This window comes from Cataglyphis hispanica, chromosome 3 (genome assembly GCF_021464435.1).
Source record: "Cataglyphis hispanica isolate Lineage 1 chromosome 3, ULB_Chis1_1.0, whole genome shotgun sequence".
Classification (NCBI taxonomy): Eukaryota; Metazoa; Arthropoda; class Insecta; order Hymenoptera; family Formicidae; genus Cataglyphis; species Cataglyphis hispanica.
Window position 1 is genome coordinate 8619494 of NC_065956.1, and position 20023 is coordinate 8639516.

The 20023-nt window shown below is 39.0% G+C and overlaps 1 protein-coding gene across 3 annotated transcripts in view; it reads left to right on the plus strand.

Annotated features, from left to right (window-relative positions):
- Positions 1–20023, plus strand: part of LOC126848246 (uncharacterized) — a 362696-nt gene that overhangs the window by 247152 nt on the left and 95521 nt on the right. The window contains exon 1 of one of the 3 annotated variants that reach the window (XM_050589001.1): positions 12156–12477. The exons of the other annotated variants lie outside the window; for them this stretch is intronic. The gene's annotated coding sequence lies outside the window, so the exon portion shown is untranslated. Of the gene's footprint in view, positions 1–12155; positions 12478–20023 lie in introns of those variants that run through there. 3 annotated transcript variants of the gene reach the window in all.

Sequence of the window (20023 nt, forward strand, 5' to 3'; positions counted from 1 at the left end):
CGCATTGTTTTGATTGGGAAGGATAGACCATTACAATGATTGGTATAATATATTACAGACATCGTTGGGTTTATAATCGTTTAGGTTTATGAGTCTATTATACTTCAATATTTTATGATATAATATAATACTTTTTTTTTACAGAACTAATTACAGTACAATTATATATAAGTATATTTTGTTCAAGTACCATTTTACCTTTATTATTTCGATTAAAGAGGACAATATAAAAAAATTGACATTAGAAATATTTCTAATAGTTTTTTCCATTTTTTATATGGGACTATCCTTATGATTTTGCAGGCAATTGCAGTATTACATGCAATATAATTAGCCTCTATATTTTATTGTTATCAATTTTATACTGGCCGAATAAAACTCTGATATGAATCAGTTTATAGCCAGTTAATCATCGATATGTCATCAGAGAGAATTATACATAATCTCGTTGGTATCTTTTTGAACTGTTAACGGTTTCGTTAATAATTGATATTTTTCGTGCGATTACATTTGCCGCGCGCTTATCAAAGCGAAACCGCCCGCAGAATTTCGGGCGCGACGGTAAACCGAGCGGGAGAAACGTCAAGTATCTTTTTTCACGGAAACGCGACTCACGTGCCGGTGGTAAAATCTGCAGAAGATAGGACGGGAGAAAGGGCACCCCCATTTTTCCTTTTCGTCCTCGTACGCCCGACCTACGTCATAAGGGCCACTTCATATTGCGCGCCGGAATGAGTTACAGTTGGCGGATTCTGCGGGCGAATACGCCGTTTTCCGTCCGTTCGCAAAACACGTCTTGCCGCCGAGACCGCCAAATCTGGCTTTTAAATATTGCGCGACCGCGAACGAATATCGTCGAAATATATGCAGCTGCAAATAACCTCGGTCAAAATACCGGAGCATTTCCGGATTGCGGATGAAAAATATTACTGCGGTCTTCTATATTTATGTTCCGATAACTTGCACCGCCTTATTATACATTATATTTAATAATAAACTGGAAGAGGCACGCGACTGTGGATTTCTAAAATGACTAATACTCCATTGAAATTTGATTTTAATACTAAATAAAATATCAGAAAGACAAGAAACGATTTATTTATCTTTTATTTTATTTTTATCATATTATTATTTATTGCACGATCTCTACATGTTAAATAATTTTTGACGCTTGAAATATATCTTAAATTATACAATAGTAAATCAATTTTTATTTTCTCATTATTATACATTTATTATAGATATCTAATATGATATTTTTCGGAATTTTTTACCGCGTTGTTTTAATCAAGAGTATCGATTATTCACAAACTCCACTGGATTACGCGTCTCTCGTAACGAGCGTAACGCAATTTCTCCCCGTTCTTGATCATAAAACAAGAACAGGCAGGGTCCTTAACGAAGGTACGCGCACAAACATACGGCCGAATCGCAGATAGCCACGACGTTAAAACAAATCCCCGGAGTATTTACTCCCGAAGGGCGCGAATAAAACTGCTAAACCGTCGCGTGGCCGACACGCGGCGCGGTAGCTGCAACAAAAAACTCGCGATTTATTAAGTTTCCGGCGATACGTAGAGCGTGCAGAGGAAAAAAAAAAGGGAGAGAGTATCGAGAAAAAAGGAGAGGGAGAAAAAAATAATGCAAAAATGGAGAAAGTGGAAGGAGAGAGAGAGGAGCGATTCAGCGAAAGCGGCTGTGCGCGACGGATCCAGCGATAAATCCGCGCGCATTTCAAGGCTTCGCGGGGCTTCATCGGGGGAGTCTCAGAAATTTATAAACCAGGACCCTCCTCCCCCCTCCCACCACCCCTCTTGCGTATAGCGCGAGTGCGTATGTGTATGCGTACAATGTGTGTGCAATGTAGCCGCCACTGTCGATCGTAACTATGAATTCCACCTGATTTTTCCAGTCTCCTCTCCCTCTTCTCTCCCAACCCTCCTCTCTCTCTCTCCAACTACATGCCTTGTCCTCGTGTATGGAGTGACGACCTCTGGCAGCTGTGTAGGTATCCGCAATTTATTCCCGGACGATAAATCATCGTCCACCTACGCCGGCGATTTCTTTTTGCACCATAAATCAGTGAACCGAGACTCTCCCATACATAGACACCTGCGACACACGGAGGGAGAGGGGAGGGGGTTGTTGGACGGTGGCGGACCAGGGAAAGAGACAGAGCTGGGTCAAAGAGTATCGTTTAATTTGTGTCTGACAATGTCGATGAGTGTATCAATAAGGACTCTCGTGTATCGTCAACGTGCTAGACGTTTGAAGATGTTAATTTTCACGTAACTCATTAATGGCGAGAAATTTGGGTCGACTCTGGAGGTATTAATTTAGACAGAATAGACAATTTATACTTAGCACTGTGGAGTAATTTCTGCTTGATCGAATATCCCACATCACATATGTGTATAAGAAATAAATTATTAGATATATGTATATCAAGAACGCCAAATCGTATAACTTCAATTCACCTATTAATGTAGATAACAAAATTATTTTTCGAGAACATAAAACTCTATTAACACAAATGTTTTTCGAGAGCATAAATATCTGATTAAAAAAATATCATCAAAACTTAAGAGAAATTTTATTTGACTTATAAATAAATATTCTTATACAAAGAGAAAATGGATTTCTTCTAATCGTGATTATTTAAGCGATCGATCATATTTATATTTTATCAAAAATTCTGATTTTAGATATTATATATTTGATTGACGCGATAGGAGAGAATCACTCATGACGATTACTTATTGTTAGTCGCCCAGTTCGTTGACCGATAACACTCCGATAACTCGCCTTATAGCAAACTCCATTCTCTTTCGGGAGGGTGGAAGGGTCGACGCGACACATTCAGCACAATCGACGACGGCCGGCACCGAAAAAGCCGGAAGATAAAGAAGAAAACCGAGGGGGCCCCAGCGTAGAGAATGAGAGAGAGAGAGAGAGAGCTCTCGCTCGAATAAATCGAAAGAGATTTACATTCGGTTCGTTTGGCATGCCGTGTAGAAACGCGCGTCGACGTTTCCGTCCAGTTTTCATACAGTAAAGACTGCATTTCAGGCAAACGTCACTAGTCCATGAAAAATTGCAATGATGTATGTATATTCTAAATTTGATTATAATATTTATAATCGCAGTACACACAATGTGTTATTTAGAGAAGAGAGCAAAGTGATGCTTAAGGTAAAAAATAGAAATATACATAAAAATTATTTCTTCTACCCAATTATGAATGATTAAATAATAATTTATTTATATTTTAATTATTAATTGATGCAAGTTTAAATATTTGGCATATAAAATTGTAATTTATCATAACATTTATGACGTATGCCTTTTTTGTCATTAACATGTGTGATTCTTAATTTTCAAAATTTTAAAGTAAATTATATTCAAAAGTATCCTATAATTTATTGTCATAATTATTTTCGAGAGAATTCACACGTTTTAGGAATAAAGTGGAATTTTGTGTGATGTGAATGTTTGCTCGAGATATCGCTTTGATACGTTCTACATATTTCATGAGATATGCGATTATCTTATTTAGTTATTTTCAAAGTAGATAGATTAAACAAACTGGCAGCACGTATATGTGAAGGAACCGAAGATTACTCGCGTTTGCCCATCGATACATCAACGTTCGTAGATAATCTACATAACTGCGTTTTGTGAGAGTTATAGAACGTAAAAAAATAGCTGTACAACTTGAAAGTTTTATGTTTGCATTTTTTTTAAATGCTTTATTTTGCACGTAAATATTTAATGTACTACATTTAATGTACAACAATAATTATAATTTATAAATCATATAATTTTTATTTGCCTCCAATTTATTTAATTGTGTGTAATTTTAAAAAATTGTAATAGTAAACATAATTTTATAAAAATTCGAATTATATAAACAAAATCTTCGGTCAGAAATTTACATATTAAAAGATTCACAGATCTAGGAATGATAACATCTTAAATTTCATGAATTCCGATCGATTATGCGGATCTTTGATGGAATTGAGAATCTTCGATCTTATGTGTCCTATTTTTTCCGACACGGAAGGGTCCACTCTCTTAGAGAATACATTAACGATGTAGTCCCGATGGCGCGATTTGCAAAGTGCTAGGGAAAGTATACTCACGTCAAGATAGTACACAAGACGACGAGGATGTTTAACAAACACTCGGAAAATTCGCTGCATCACCTTACGGGAGCGATCGTGGGCAAACAAGGCACGCCTCGAGTACTTCCAAAAAAAGCTTTTGGCATCGAAAAGCGTTAGGCGCCATCGATGCACTTTTCCTTTCGGTGAAAAAGAGGGATTATCTTGTTGCTAAACAGCATCACCATTATCCTCGCATTATTTTCCGCCGTTCGGCATTTACGACCAATGTTAGTCCATGGAATTATCGCATTTAAGCATCACGCTACCACTTTTCGTTCGGATAAAATATTTTATGCGGTTTTAGTGAGGTTTCTCTATTACAAAAGTTTTCATACGAAAAAAAAAAAAAAAACGCACGGTAATAAAAAAAGTCATTTATACAAGTCTAGATTATAGTTTAATAATATTCTTACTTTTACACTTCCTTATATATTTTTATAATATATAATTTATATATATAATTTTTCAATTATATAATTTTTTATTCTTATTTTTCTAAATTTTCAATCATTATCCAATTTTTTTGATATTTAAATTTCTCTTCCATATATTATTTCCATAATTACAGATCTGCCGTTCCGTTTCGCAAATCCCATCTTTTATAGATCTTTAAATTATATTTCCGGTAAAATTCCTCATAGATCTTCTATCGCCGAAACGAGTTCAAAGGCTCTCTCGACAGACTCTTCATTGATTATATCAAGTACACGCTCTTGATCAAGCTGGCGGACAATGACAGAATTTGGTGACGCTTCTAATTCTCGAACAAGACTACTATTTTTTGAACTAATTCGTATTTCTAGTGCTAGAATAGATGGATGGATCGAATTCGCCAATGCCGAATCCATCGAACGTCGCCCGCGGCGCGACGACCGCGGTTTCATGAACATCGTGGGAGCTTTTTCGGGCATACATGTCCGAGGATATCCCTCGGGAAACGTCGACACACACACAGACGGCGACCTGACGCGACGTGGTAATATTTGCAGTCGGCTGGCCCGGGTCCCGTCCACCGTTGACACCAAGCGCCGGTTGACAATACCCGCTCCTCGCCGTCGTTTCATCAACCGCACCTGCGGTCGCGCCTATCGGTGACGGAATTTTTATCGCCATCGACATTTCTTCGTTAGCGAGGAAAACATGTCGACCAAAATGTGAACATACGGACCACGATGAACAATAATATCTCATATGGCGCGATTATTCCGTTGGAATTTATATCTCTTTTTTTCGTCCACAAAATCGCGGAACGACAGACACGTGAACGATATGTTTATCAACGTTGAGGAAAGATAAAAGTAATTCCCCGAAGTTGCGATGATATTGTTTATCCAATTCATCATGTTGTCAGGAAAAAATTTAGATGAATTTAGAAGATTCGCATTTATCGTAATATATTTTACTATCATTTTATTTGATTTTATATCAATGGCATAAAAAAGAAACATCAGTAAACGATAAAAAGAGACTTTCGAGAAACGATACGATAGATTTCTTCTTATATACATTTCGGATCGAAGAGAGACACAAAAGTTTTCAGCACAATTTAGCCGAGGATCGAGAATTCGAAGATTGGAGGAAATTTCTCATCGTTGCCAGCCAAAGAACAAATCTGTTAAATAGAGGAGTATAACTTCCGATCTTTGCGGCATTCTTAGCACGCTAGTTAAGGATATTTCATGTGTGCCAACAAAACTCCTCGTTTCTACACGTTACCCAGACATACCTTCGAGAATAAAGATTCGGGAATATCGATCTGACATTGCGCCAATATTTGTGGTCGATATTACCCTCTCTTTCTCTCTCTTGCTCTTTTTACATATTTATCTATCCCTATGTATCTATGTGTCTATTCGATTCCATTGAATCCATTCAACATTTAATCATTCAATATGTGCATCGAATATAATTGCTTAATATTTAATCTATGAAATGTCTCTTCTCTCTCCCTCTTTATATTTTCTTATTTATTCTGTCAAAATCAAATATGATCGTCCACCATCTAACTATCTCAATTTTTCATGACCGTATCGATAGTATTATTTAAGAGTCGAATATAACATTATTCTTTAATATATTACACGTAACAAAACTCTGCGAATCGCCAACTTCTTCGTATAGTTTGTCTCTCCATTCTGTCGGGCTCGTTTGACACTGCGTCCACCATTGTCCATTCTTTTGTGTGCGCAGCTTACTCTTCTCCAGAGGGGCGATTTAGTCCCAAACTGCTTGGTAAATACATCTCTTCGTCCCCTTCTCTCCCCCTCGCTCGCCTCCTTCCAAGAATCCCAACATCCCGGTACCCGGGTCTTCGGCCTCGTTTGACGAAGTTTTCAATGCCACCGGCCAACAGAGAGGACAAGTAGTTCGGGAGCCCCGTCCTGTCCTGTCCTCTTCCTCCTCCCCCTCTCTTCCCCTCCCTCCATAGAATGGCATGGGGGTCCTTCGAATACTCGTTCGCGGTATTTGCGGATATCCGCCGGTAGTTTTGCAATACTAGCCGCGAAATGGGAAGGGGTTGGGTACCAGGAGAGGTAGGGGTACGGTCGGTCATAACGGTGAGGGGGGGGGGGAGGGAAGGGGATAGGGGAGAGGAAGAGAGGAGCAAACAACAAGACCCTCTCTCACGGGGCGTCTGCAATTCGATCCTCAAAGCCCACCGAGTAAATACAGCAACGACGGCAGCGGTGGCGGCGGCGGCGGCGATGGGAAATGGCGCGGGTAGGACGAGGGGTTGAGGGGACGAGTGGAACGGTAGCGTTTAATTAATTCCATCCACCGCGTCACTACGATTGTATAACACAGCCGGCAACCCCCGGTGCTTCGTTTTTGTCGATCCCCTTTCCCTCCCCCCACCCCCTCTGCGTCGCGTCGCGACGCGGCCGCTTGTTCCGAGGTTTCCGGGAGTGGAAGTGCGCGCATGGAATGACACGAAGCTCCTAGGATGAAGAAGTCTAGGAGACACCCTTAGCTTTGGTCCTCAAGTTCCGGTGATGAAGCAGACTCAAGATAATAATGACTTATGAAAATCCCAATATTTCTTTAAATATAATCAAGTGTAATCCTAGAGTATAATCGAGTGTCTCCTAGAAAACTTATATGTAATTTTGTATACTAGCGACAATTATTATTGCATATATAATTCTATTTTTTAAAGAATTATTATTTGGATATATTCTGGATATTCTCTTTTTCTTTCTTTCTCTCTCAATTAATTTTAAATAAATTAATTTTAGATATACTAATTTTAATAATGGTAGTTTTTTTAATATACAAATTTTAACAATATTTAAATAGAAAAAAAAAACTTAAAAAACTTAAAAAACTTTACTATATTTAAATATGAAAATTGCAAAAAAATAGATTATTATAATCTACATAAATAAGACATGTACTATAGCTAATCCGCTTTCTGGTATATATCATCACGAATGAATTTCTGAAAAATTGCTCGCAAAAACATTTACAGCACCGAGATTGCAAAATTATGCGGAGGAAGTAGGTCACGTGACAAGAGCTAATAATTATGGAAATAGTGTGCGTCACAGATGAGATGCTCGTCGCGCACAATACGAAGCAGCCTAGGAATTTTTACAAACGTGGAATGTATTATAATTTATTTTTCTATGTTAAGTACTTTGTGAAGATAAATGGATGGCGCATCAAGCGGATTGTTTACAAATATAATATCGCGTGCTTCGCGGTTGATTTCATGCGGTTTCTTTTATGCTTCAATTATAAAATGCGTATACACGCTTGTAACAACGAATTCCGTTGTAAAATATTCATAGTGTCGTATCTTGTACAATACATTGCCAATAAATTACACAATTACTGCGTTCAGCTCGAATTGCGTTTTGCGAAAAATGAAAGAAGCTTCGATTCCTCGCGCGTATCGCTCTTCTCACGCCTCTTGTATTATTCCTTCGAATTGTAATCACAAACTAAGCGGTAAAATAAACTCACTCGACCCGTCCGCAAACATCTTATACGATTCCATAGCGAGAATTGCTTTTTCCGTGCGAGAGAAATCGAAAAAATAAAAAGCATGAAAAATCGTGTCATGAGGGGGTGCGGAAGATATAAAATTCTTCCTTCACAATTCTCCTTATTCTTCACAAGAGTAATGGTCATTCTGACACGTGCTGCTCTGACACGTCCTGCAGAGGGGAAGGGGATTCCGTAATATTACGAGACGCGTCGAAGGCTCGGGCACGTTTCTGGTCTCCCGAGCGTGCAAGGATATCCTTTCGCGTGCTGCATATCTCCCGTCCGAAGAGATATCCCCGCCCCCTCCCTCTGCCCCCTTCTTTCCGTTCTTCGTCTCAGTCTCGAGAGCCAGATGACCCACATACGTCGAATTACGGTCCCGCGAGTTCCGGCATGGATCCGCGGATTTCCGCCGCGAAGAAATCGATAAGAAGACGTTCCGTCTGTCTAATGCGACTTCCTTTACCCGAAGTGCAGATCCGATAAAAGAATATATCGTACTTGAAATGGCGGAGTGACTCCCCGTGGCGAGAATCGTGATATTCGAAGAGATATAAATCTCGATTATAGATCGACGATTAAAGTGGATATACGAGTATTTATTTACGCGCGTGGAACAAATTCCTTTTTTTTTTTTTTTTAATTTATAAAGAATGCATGAAAAAGAGATGAGTTTGCCAAGTAGAATATTTAATAATTTTCATAAATCGCAATGATTGATTTTATTAATAAAATTGCTGATAAATTACTCCCTTTACTATCTCCTGTGTATCCAATATATGAGAAAGAAATTTATATATTTTAATTATACATACTTTAAACTGGAATAAAAAAAAAAAAAGTGATAAAAACGGAAAACAGAGTTTAATGATTACAACCTGTGATTTTAAAGATTATAAGTTTACTTGCATCGCAAGATGCTTTCCTGCATGGATGTCTACTTTTTAATTCATTTTACGAAGCAATTATAACGTAGTATCGCAGCAAGCGGAGATCATTATCGGTTAGGTGATCCGCCGGAGATCGCTCGCAAAAGTGCAACGTGCAATCGATATCACTTAAGACAGAGGTGATGAGTCTTTTACAGTCTCGTGGAGAAATCCGTACGTAGAGAGAACGCGGAAAAACTTTCCTACGAAGGAGATTGAGCGAGAGAGAGAGAGGAGGGCGCGGAGACGTCGAACGCGCTGGTCGATTAGTCTAATCTGGGCAGTCTGCCCATCGGGAATCGTTGTCTTTCGCCAATCGATTCTTGCCGAAGAGGAATACTCGCGGGATTAATGCGTTTTCCGCGCCGACGTGAGTTCCCTTGTTTGAACCGCATTCGTCTGATGATACTCGCGTATAATGTAAAACGTCGTCTCGGCGACGCGAACCTCGTCGTCGTGAAATTCACGCTCTCGCCGTCTCTTATTTACAGAATCCCGCGACGGAACACTCTGTCGTACTTACTGGCGGCTCCGCTTCCATTGTGCAAGCTCGTCGACGCGAAACTACCGCTGGCAGAAGCAAGCGAGACGTAAACTCGCCTCCTCGAAAAAAACACGCGACGAAGAAAGAACAGCACGCGGATGGACAATTTACAACGCATCTCCGAATTGAGCGCGTAAAATTCACTTCGAGGTTTCCAGACGTTTAGTGACAAACCGATACTCTCTTTAGACGATACTTTTCGTTTCTTTCACGGACTAGAGTATCGTATTTTTCTTATAATTTTTATAATTATTGTAATTCATAAAATGATATCCGTTGATATTAGAACTCCGCAAAGATTATCATTATTATTACAGTTATATCCTTTCAGATTTTTTTAAAAAATATAAAAAGGATTTTAAGGAACTGTTTTTTTAACGTTAGGTTTAACAAGCCAACATGAGTGGCATATATGACTCTCGACAAATGCACGCGCGTGGAAGACGAGCTCTAAGGACGTTATTATTCATGTGTCTACGCGAAACATCCTTTTGTGTACAATAGAGTCTTATCACAGTCGAGAGGGCACCACTTTGCAAACAGGTACGCTGGTCCTTCGAATAATAGCTTCGGCTTGAAGGATCCGCCAAACTGGATCCGATCGTGAAACATGACACCTACGGAAAGTTAAGTCCAGCCCAAATAGTATATCGCTTTAAAGCTATACGTAAAAAAATAAGCATTTTTGCATAATGTCACTTTAAATTTTTATAGAGTTCGGATATATTATTAAAAATTTATATTATTAAAAAAATTCTTAATTTAATGAATTAATTATATCAAAGAATAAATGCACAAGTTTAGAAAAATATAGCGCGAAATTAACGAGAAAATGTCTAGAATTTAAATACATAATTACATTAAGTATTAAATATAATTCTTTCCCAAAGAATAATTGATTTTGATAATTAAAAATAATCATATTATATACATATATGTGTATATGTATATACATATTTAATATACAAATTCGATTAAAGTCCGAATAATAAATTTTACCCCCCGACGATTACAACAAAAATAAACAAATAAGCAAACAATACTTATATAAAGAAAAGTCAAATGAAAAAGTCATCGGATCCATCAACAGCGGATCGTCTCAAGATCCGAGAAAAGATCGGTGTGGCGTTACAAATTCGAACCATCCCGAACGCTCGTACACGACGAGCATCGAAACGCTTGCGTCCTTTACACTCCCCTTCCTCTCTGCCCCTGGTCTTGTGCCCGGCGGCACCCTTGTGAAAAGATTCTGCCACACGCATCCCGAAGAAAGAGAGAGGAGTCCCGTCGACTTTAGCGCGCGGCGCGTAGAGGGGGAATTGCCAACGCAATGGTGCGTAGTAGGGGCGCCGGGGAGTGGGGTGGTGAAGAGGGGGGGAGAGTCGTGGTGGGGACGGACGAGCTCGAAGCTGCGGACGATCGTGCGGAGAGCAACAGTGTGCCGCGCGCGGCCGGGAAGCGAGGCTTGTTTCGATAACGGGAAAGATAGGGAGAGAGAAGTTCAAAGTTACTTGAAAATTCCAACGTTTTGAGTTTACTAAAAATCTAACGTCTCCGATTTTGGATTTTGAACACCGACGAGTCGAGTGTGATATCGGAATAACAGTGAGATAAACAGTGTAGATAAAGTTGCCGTCGAGTCTATAAGGGGGTGAGTAAACTCTCTGTCGACGAATGTTATGTTATCTCTGGTTGAGTTAAGGGAAATATCGTGCGGCGACGTTTGAACGTAAAGTGGCGAGATTTTAACGTGCTGCCGAAGTGAAGGTGAAAATTGAGTCTAGTGTATGTGCGCGTGTGTGCGTCGCTTCGAAGAGCACTCCCCGATGAATTTTTCCGCAGGAAGTAGTGCGGCGGGGTAGACGCGAGAAATAGCGTCGCCGGCTGAGAAAGGAGGATTAGTCGTCGGTGGCGAGTGAACTCGACGGATTTTCCCGACCATACTCGCTTGAATTCTCGGGCATCGCCGATATATCTGGGGAAGGTGAAAATTCAACCCTTCGTCGCTTTCCTCTCGGACGGATTTTCCGAACCTTTTGCCGAGCAGCACCGAAAGAAGGAGACGCAGCGCGCACGTTCTTGCCCGACAATCCGACGAATTTTGCCAATTTTCCGACGCGAAGAAACGACCGAGGTTACGGAGCGAAGGTATTCGTACGCGTCGTCACTTCTTCTGAATTTACTACATTTTTACATTCGCCGATACGAATCGACGTCGCGTCGCAAAAAAGTGGATCGCAAAAAACCGCGTCGCACATTCGTCCACAAAGTGCGTCAAGAGTGTGTCTCAAGTGCGTTGAAACGTGCGTTCGTGAGTTCGGTGTGTCTCCTGCCGTGTCATTCCCTCCCGTTCCTTTTTTCCGAGAGAAACGAGAAAGTAAATGAAAGAGCGCTTCGCGTGTGTTCGTCAACGTCTGCCGACGTAGTTTACTGACCTCTCGAGCAACGGGGTTGACGAGAGGCTGCCCCTCGCGACGACGCGGCAAGGGAGGAGACGGCTAGACGGCTCTTTGTGCCTTTGACTTGACAAGCGTCTCGCGGCGATAACGCATCACGGGGTGGGATTAGCCCATTCACGACGCAACTTCGTGGCTTTCCTCGGCTCGCTTTACCATCATCGGCAACTCGAGATCGGCGACGACCGTCGGCAGCGACGCCCGCAAAGGATCGGTAATATTTTCTCGCGAGAATTGGTGTCGTTAGTGCGGGGTGAATTGTTGACGGAGAGAGTTGTGTCACGCCGTGAGCGGAAACGTGCGCGGACGGAAAATCATCCGCGGCGGGGAAATGTCCTCGTAGCGAATCGACAACGTCGTCGTGTCATCGCAGTCGCAGCCGGAGTTTTAAGGTAAGCGAGCGCAGCTTCTTATGACTTGCTCGTGTCTCACTCGTCTCATCGTTATTAACTTATTTCGAGAAAGGCGACTGTAGAACGGCTGTGTATATATATATATATATATATCTATCGGGTGATTTATCCCAAAAGTGAAACAATTGTCAATAATGATTAACTCGCATTTCTCGTCGATAAACCGTACGAAGAGGAAAATGGAATTAATAGAAAGTTTATTGCGAATGCGCACGATTCGAGAAACGAGAAATGGGCAGAAAATGACATGTCTGTTTGTGAATGATCACTGTGGGAAAAGAAACCTGAAGTTGCGAACTTGAGATTGTGATAATGTGTGATACGAGAAACCTAGAGAGATTAATTTCAGATTCGATGCACAAAAAAGATGAGCACCTTTACTCTTAATAGATATGTTACATCTAAATTGTGATAATCGTAATTCAAATGATTTTTTTTTACTAAATAAAATAGAAATTTATAAAAATAAAATTTGAAAAAATGTAAATTTATAATATCTGATAAATAATCTATAACTATTTTTACAAGTAATGTAAAAATAAAATACAATAAAAATAGGAACTTTTTTGACGCAGAAGAAAGTTGCCGCTTTCGGGAATAAAAAGTGTGCGAAAGTTCGCTCGCGAGCGTGAGTTTATTCTCATTCGGGATACTCGCGATTTTGTGGAAGAAGCGCCTTGTTTACCAGAAAAGGGGGAAAAAAGAATATCCTGTATCACGAGCGTGCGAATTACTCGCGCGTCACGTGTCGAGTTTCGGAGCGTGAAGATCGCTTTTTCGAAACGGATCCCCACCTACCATCATCGCTGTCCTCCTTTTACGCGCGCAACCCGGTTGCAAAGAGGATTACCTCGAATCCGCTCCTAAAAGCATCTCGACGGACGACGATTTTCATCGCGAGAGACCTCTCCGCGCGCGCGGATGAGTGACCCGTTTCGCGCGGATTATCGCACTATCGATCGCGGATTTGCGACATCTCGCGCGCGGGCAATCCTTTCGGTTCGCGTGGAATAATAGGCTTTGCTTTGTCGATCACCTTAATAATTAAGGGCAAAGACGTGTTTCGAATATTATATAGGAAACCAAGTGTTAGAGGAGAATGACGTGTTGAACGAATAAAAAGGAGAAATTATTTATTTATTTAATAATTGAAAGAGAAAACTAACGCGATTAATTGATGAAATAAGTGTAAATTTTAGAGCAAAGTTCCTAATTTTTTATCAATATTAAAAATGATATATAAATCGTACCGCATCGCAGGCGCATTGTCGTTTGAAAAATAATTCAATCGGGAGGTTAATGCGACGTCGTATAATTAAGAATAAATGTTTACGAACGAAAGATAAATAATTTGTAGATGCGCTCGCGTTTCCGATTCGTTTGACATCGCAGTCTCGATAAAAATCGCGAGCGATCCCACCACCAGCGTGCGCTCGCACGCATGTTTTCTCGAGGGAGAGAAGTCGGTGGTGTGCTGGCGGTAAAATTTTTTGCTGCCGCTCGAACCGAGGTTTTAACGCATCGTGGTCGGCGGGACATTCTTGCACTTTTCATCGAGCAGCATCTTGATACTCGAACGGAATTCGAAGAATCAGAGCGCGCGCGTCGTCCTCCGTAAAATGCAATACAGTCGTGAAATCTTGGTCGTATCTCGCTCGGATATATATGCGATTCGTTTGAGAAATAATCATTTCCGCGAACTCTCTGCCGCGTTACATCATGCATGCTCTTTTCGCTTTTTTTTTTAATCTCGCGAAACGCACGTGTTCTCGACGATAGAAATTTTTCTCGTCGAGCTCTCTTATCTCCGATCGATTCCGATAGCAGCAGCTATACTTGTTATTTTCTCGAGTGCATCCTGGCGATGAGAATTTTTCCCCGTCGACGGGTTCAAATGTCTCACCGTAGTGTTTCCGAAAACGAGAGAAATTTCAAATGTACTTTATGCTCCTTTTCGCTTCGCTTGAATTGCAACCAGTTCTTGTTTTTCTGAGTATATCTCGAGTATAACGAGTATTCTTCTCAAGGTGTAACTTATTTCTACTCTATCTTAAAATGGTTAAATTATTTTTCGAAACTTACACGTTTATATATTGTATCTTCTATCGATTTCAAGGAGTTATAAGTTCCTTCTTTTTTTTACGTCTTATTTTCTTTAATCCTATCCTTCTTTATTATTTGTTCTTTTTCTTTTCCTTTATTTTTTCCTAAATATACTATGCATTCTGTTGTATTCAATATTTAAGGAGTTATCATTAATTGATTATTTTTGTTAAACACGATCACGACGATGTAAGAATTTTATCTGCCAAAAACTTTTCAACGTCTCTTGATATATTTTATACGCGCGTTGGGAAACCGCAAAAAGATTGCTACATGCATTACATTTTCGATCGTGTCAAATCGCGCGCCTCCTTGTTATTTGCTCGAACGCATCTCGACGATAAGAATTTCTCGAACGTCTTGACACAAGTTTCGCAGAACGAGTATTATACGCTGCGCTCGCTTTGAAATCCGCGAAAATCTCTACGGATGTTACAAGTTGGACCGAATCAAATAACGGAGTCCTTGTTATTTTCTCGAGTATACTCTAGTGACAAGTTTCCATCAGCCGCAACATGTCACAGTAGAATTTCAGAATGAGCAAATATTACATTGTAACGAAACGAAATTACTTTATTTAAAAAACACCAAATTAAAAAAGTAACAATTCTCATATATTTATATTTTTCTCGTTTTAGAACATATAATATTAACTAATAATTCAAGTGTTAAAACTTACAGTATACATAACTAACTGGAAATTTTGCAAACTTTTTCCAACGATTAGTTTGTCAAGAAATTGAAAGAGGTTACATAATTGCAACTTAATGTCAACAATGGCAGGAGTTCTCTTATCGTTTTCTACGAAACGCATATAACGCTCCGTAAAGTTTGAGATCTTTGTTCCTTTACCCTCCGCGGATGACTTCTATTTTTACTTCTGCGAACGACACACGATTCTCGCAGGATTCCGTGATCTTTTCATGCGCTACAATACAGTCGTCGTCGTCGTCGTCGTCGTGGCAGATTGATCGAATCGGCAGTGCCTATTTTTTTGTGCGGTATATGTAACGCGAATATCCGCGAATTCAATGTCAGATAGAAGAAGAAAAAGAAAATATCATAGAGAAAGTCAGCGTAATCCGATGAATAACTAAAAAGAAAAAGTAAATAGAGAGAGGAAATAGTGAATCATAGTGATAAAAATTTGACGAAAGTTAGTTTAGTTTCGTAAAAACTGTGTGACTCGTACATAGAACACTTAATTCCACGCATTTAAATAACAATGTTACATTGTCGGTCAACTGTCATTTCAATTTTTTTTTTTTTTTTTTTTTTGAAAAGTCAAGTCGCGTTTTTAACTCATACAATTAAAACGATGGCAAGTTATACGAGCTTATATTTTATCGGATTTCTTCTCCGAAAAAGACAGAATGAAAACCGCGCCTTTTCTTCATCGTACAAATGCTATTCTTGGATTTAAAGAGAGTTACGACAAACGTACTCGCCCGGACGGGGGTTGAGCGCGAGATTAATCTCGTCGCGCCTGGAGGAATCCCGGATCCGGGGGTTTATAAGTGCGACTGCGGCTGACAGTTATTAGGGACAGTTATGGGCGAGAGGGAAGAGGGGAGGAGGGGGGGGGGAATAGGATGCTCGTAAGCGAAAATGCGAGCGTGACCCGCGGCCTCGCGTTCGCTCGCGCGACGTCCGACGCTTACTTTATTCCGGGAACCTTCTTTCCAGACTGACGCGGACGTGATGTCGAGGCGGTGTCCTCGCAGGACTTTGAGCGCACACATGTTCTCGCGTAGAAAATTACTATCTTCTCTATGCCGAGCGCGCTCGTGCCAAAAGCGAGATTTAGCTAAAAACGCCGGAATCATCCTGATGTCTCATGATGGCCAACGAGCGGATTGGAAACAACGTCGTATCGCGCTCGGTTGTAATCTCGTAAGAAAATCCTCGATCTCGTAGAAACGAGAAAATACGACGAGACGGCGCTCTTGAAACAAATGAACCCTTAAAGGTCACATATGGGTCATTTTGAGTCTATTGATATTTTAACAATAGATATATATCTCGAAGGCCTTAATCAATAAAAAAAAGTTGAAAATTTATTTTTTAATTTTGTTGTACATAATCATTTTCTGCTGTCGAGATGTCAAGGAACTATATACAATTTTTTGTGTATTTTTTTCAAGCACTTTGACACAGTTAAAGCTACGTCTTATAAGAGTTAAAGACACTAAACGAATTTTGCCGAATGAAATATTTTGTCATTTATTACATTTCTCTTTTCTTTACATTTTGTAATTACTATAAATATCGATACGTAATGTCGTCATTTTTTCTTATATACAGAAAAATCTTTGAAACATTCTAAATTACGTCTTAAAAATATTATAAATTTAAATTAACACACATTCTTATATTAATAATGACATAATAATTCTATATAATAGGAAAGTAAAACGATCAACTTTATACTATGTTAGAAGGAGAAATCTACAATATCTCAACATACATAACGTGTCGATTTAACAGAAACCACAGAATAATGCGAATAGTTCTAGTTCCCAACTAGAATTCTGATTCTAGTTCACAAATCCCTGTCTATTTCAGCATCTTAAAAATAGCAGTCACATAAACAAGAAATAAAAGAGTAAAGATGCATGATTAAAATCTATATAAAAATTTTTATATACTGATATTTTTATTTTTCCCACAAATAAGCCTCAGCATCACTAAAACCCCGAACAACGGATCAACAAAATTTTCTGATATTTATAATTTTGTGTAAAGCGAAATTGTATACAATAGGCCATTCTGGGTTGCGATCATAACTTTGAAAATATTGGAATTAAAAAAAAAAAATCAAAACTGCATAACAATTTTTATTTGATTTTTTTTATTTTTCATTTTTCATTTCTGGGGCGGAAACGATTTACATACAACGGACTAATATTTCGCGGTTGTTTTGAAAAACATGTATTTCTATGCAAAATATTATGTTGATGGAAACAAACACGCAATAACCGATAAAAACATTGAACGAATGCGCCTATGCGCCAGTTTCACTGTTTCTCGTGGCTCTGAAACTGACAAAACGAAAGTGCAGCGACTCGGCACGAGATGGAGACACAAACCGATGCACGAGCTGCATAGACGTTGCGCACAATTTACTGAGCGATGCACTCTCGAAGACAGAAAAAGAGCTTCGCTTAAAAACGATTGCTTTATTGACTGACATTGATATTTTTGAGTATAAAATAGTTATTAGTAGTTGTTTATATATTTAACATAAAAAAAAAATATATATATATATATATATATATATGCTACATAATATATTTTTTTAAATCACTGTGTGATCAAAATACACGAAAAACTTGATTTTACTTTAATCAATTAACATATTAATATATAATTGTATTGCGGATTTAATATTTTTCGAGGTACGTATGTGGTACACCACGCTAAGGTTTTCCTAATTTACGTATTCGGATTAATGTTCGCGTAGACGAAATTGCTGAAATTTCTCGTATATTCGCTATATCACGCTAATTCATTGCGAATTTCATGCCGATCATTTCTGCATTTATATACTGCACTTCTGATAGAGCTATATTAAGAATGATTTAGCTGTGCAAAATCATTTAACATAGTACATGAAACACTAGTAGAAAAAAAAATTAAAATTATTTCTTACTATTTATTATCTTTCTATGCGATATTTCGCGAATCTATAATACAGCTTTAAAGGATACGTCAAGGGTACAAGAAGGGTACTGTCTACATTTCTATTTATTCGATAGGTATTAATATTGATAATAAAATAATAAAGACGAATTAAATAACAAAATTAATCAGCATATTAAGATAATAATAATGTCAATGAATAAGATAATAAATTTCAATCATTTTTTTTATGTCATTATCAAGCTCTTTGACATATCGCATTGAGAATGAAACTCCTGCCAATTTTGTGTGGAAAGAGAATTGGATTGAATAACTTTTAATAGGAATGGTCATGTCACGAATAATTCCGCATCAGTTTGTCCCTGTGAAACGTTGCAAACTTCCTCGTCGCGGCGACTCCACTTAAACCGAGTTTACGACGAGCGGCGAACCAAGCAACGTTTACCCGATGGACACACCATTCCGGGCTTTATCGCTCGTTAAGCCCATCGCGATTAGTGTCTCTGGTCCTCCGACTGCCGACCATTTCGTCGTCCTTCTTCGTCTCTCGCCTATCTATCTTTCCCGATCACGAGAGAGAATACTTTTACGAGCGGCATAGTCCGCGGATAACGAACGGTTCCTACGATAGCGAGATGTGTTTCGGGTAGCCGGAAGTTCCGGAATATGAGCGCGCGCGTTAATGCGATGTCGAGCGTGATAAAACTTTCGTTCTCTGTCGTCATCGTCGTTTTCGCAGACACATCATCGACATCTCGATAAATTGACGTCTTCTTTTGTGTCGAAAATGCTACTATTAATCCCTCTTTTTTCTCTTTCTATACATTTTTTATACATTTATTATACTTTTTTATATTTTTTTATCTTAATTTAATTTCTTTTTTTTTCTAATTTTTTCTTTGCATTTGTGGAAAATATAGATTCTTATAGTAGAAAATAATTCTCATAAATGTCTAATTCTTAATTTTTTAGACGTAGCAAATATTTAAATTTATATTAATAATTCTTTTAAAATATTTAAGTCTTGGAAATGGAAAAAAAGATAAAAGAAGAAAGATGCTTATCCATCAAAAAGCAATTTAAACTTTTTCTCTTGAAAAATATATTATTGTTCACCTCTAGAAGCTTTTCTATTTAAATGTATCTTTTCAAATATATACAACAATTTCCGAAACTTGAGATGAAAGACTCAGATAGTCTCATTATTTATGTATCTCAAAAATCAGATTGCTGAAGCATTCTGAGATCAGCAACGATCGAGATTACCTCCGCCGGTATCCCGATGGCGTCCCTTAGCGCGCGTTTGCCACCCTCTTAACGTAGCATGCAAGCTTGCCGAAATCGTTTCCATTAAAGGGCGGGGTGCCCGGGTTTAATAAAGTACCGGTGAGAAACCCAAGACACGTGCATGCGAAAGCTTTCCTCGTGGACTTGCGGAGGTAAAACTAAGAAGAAGAGAAGGTGGTGGAAGGGAAGAAACTTAGGAGGGTAGTTTAACAGCGTCTTGAGGGTGACGGCCGAATTTTAGGTATCCCGTTACCTTCCCTTTCGACGCGCAGCTCAAATTAAACGATCTCCGGGAGGAGTTTGTAAGTTTTAGCCGACGGAGATGGCGGTTTTAGGCAATTCGATCGAGATCTTGTTGGACGAGAGGGTGACTCGGATGACCCTAGTTGGTTTTTATTATCAAGGATGACAGTAATATATGTTCAATTATCGCTTGACAGATTCTCGACAAATACAAAATGGAGGACAAATATAATTTAATACATATTAATTG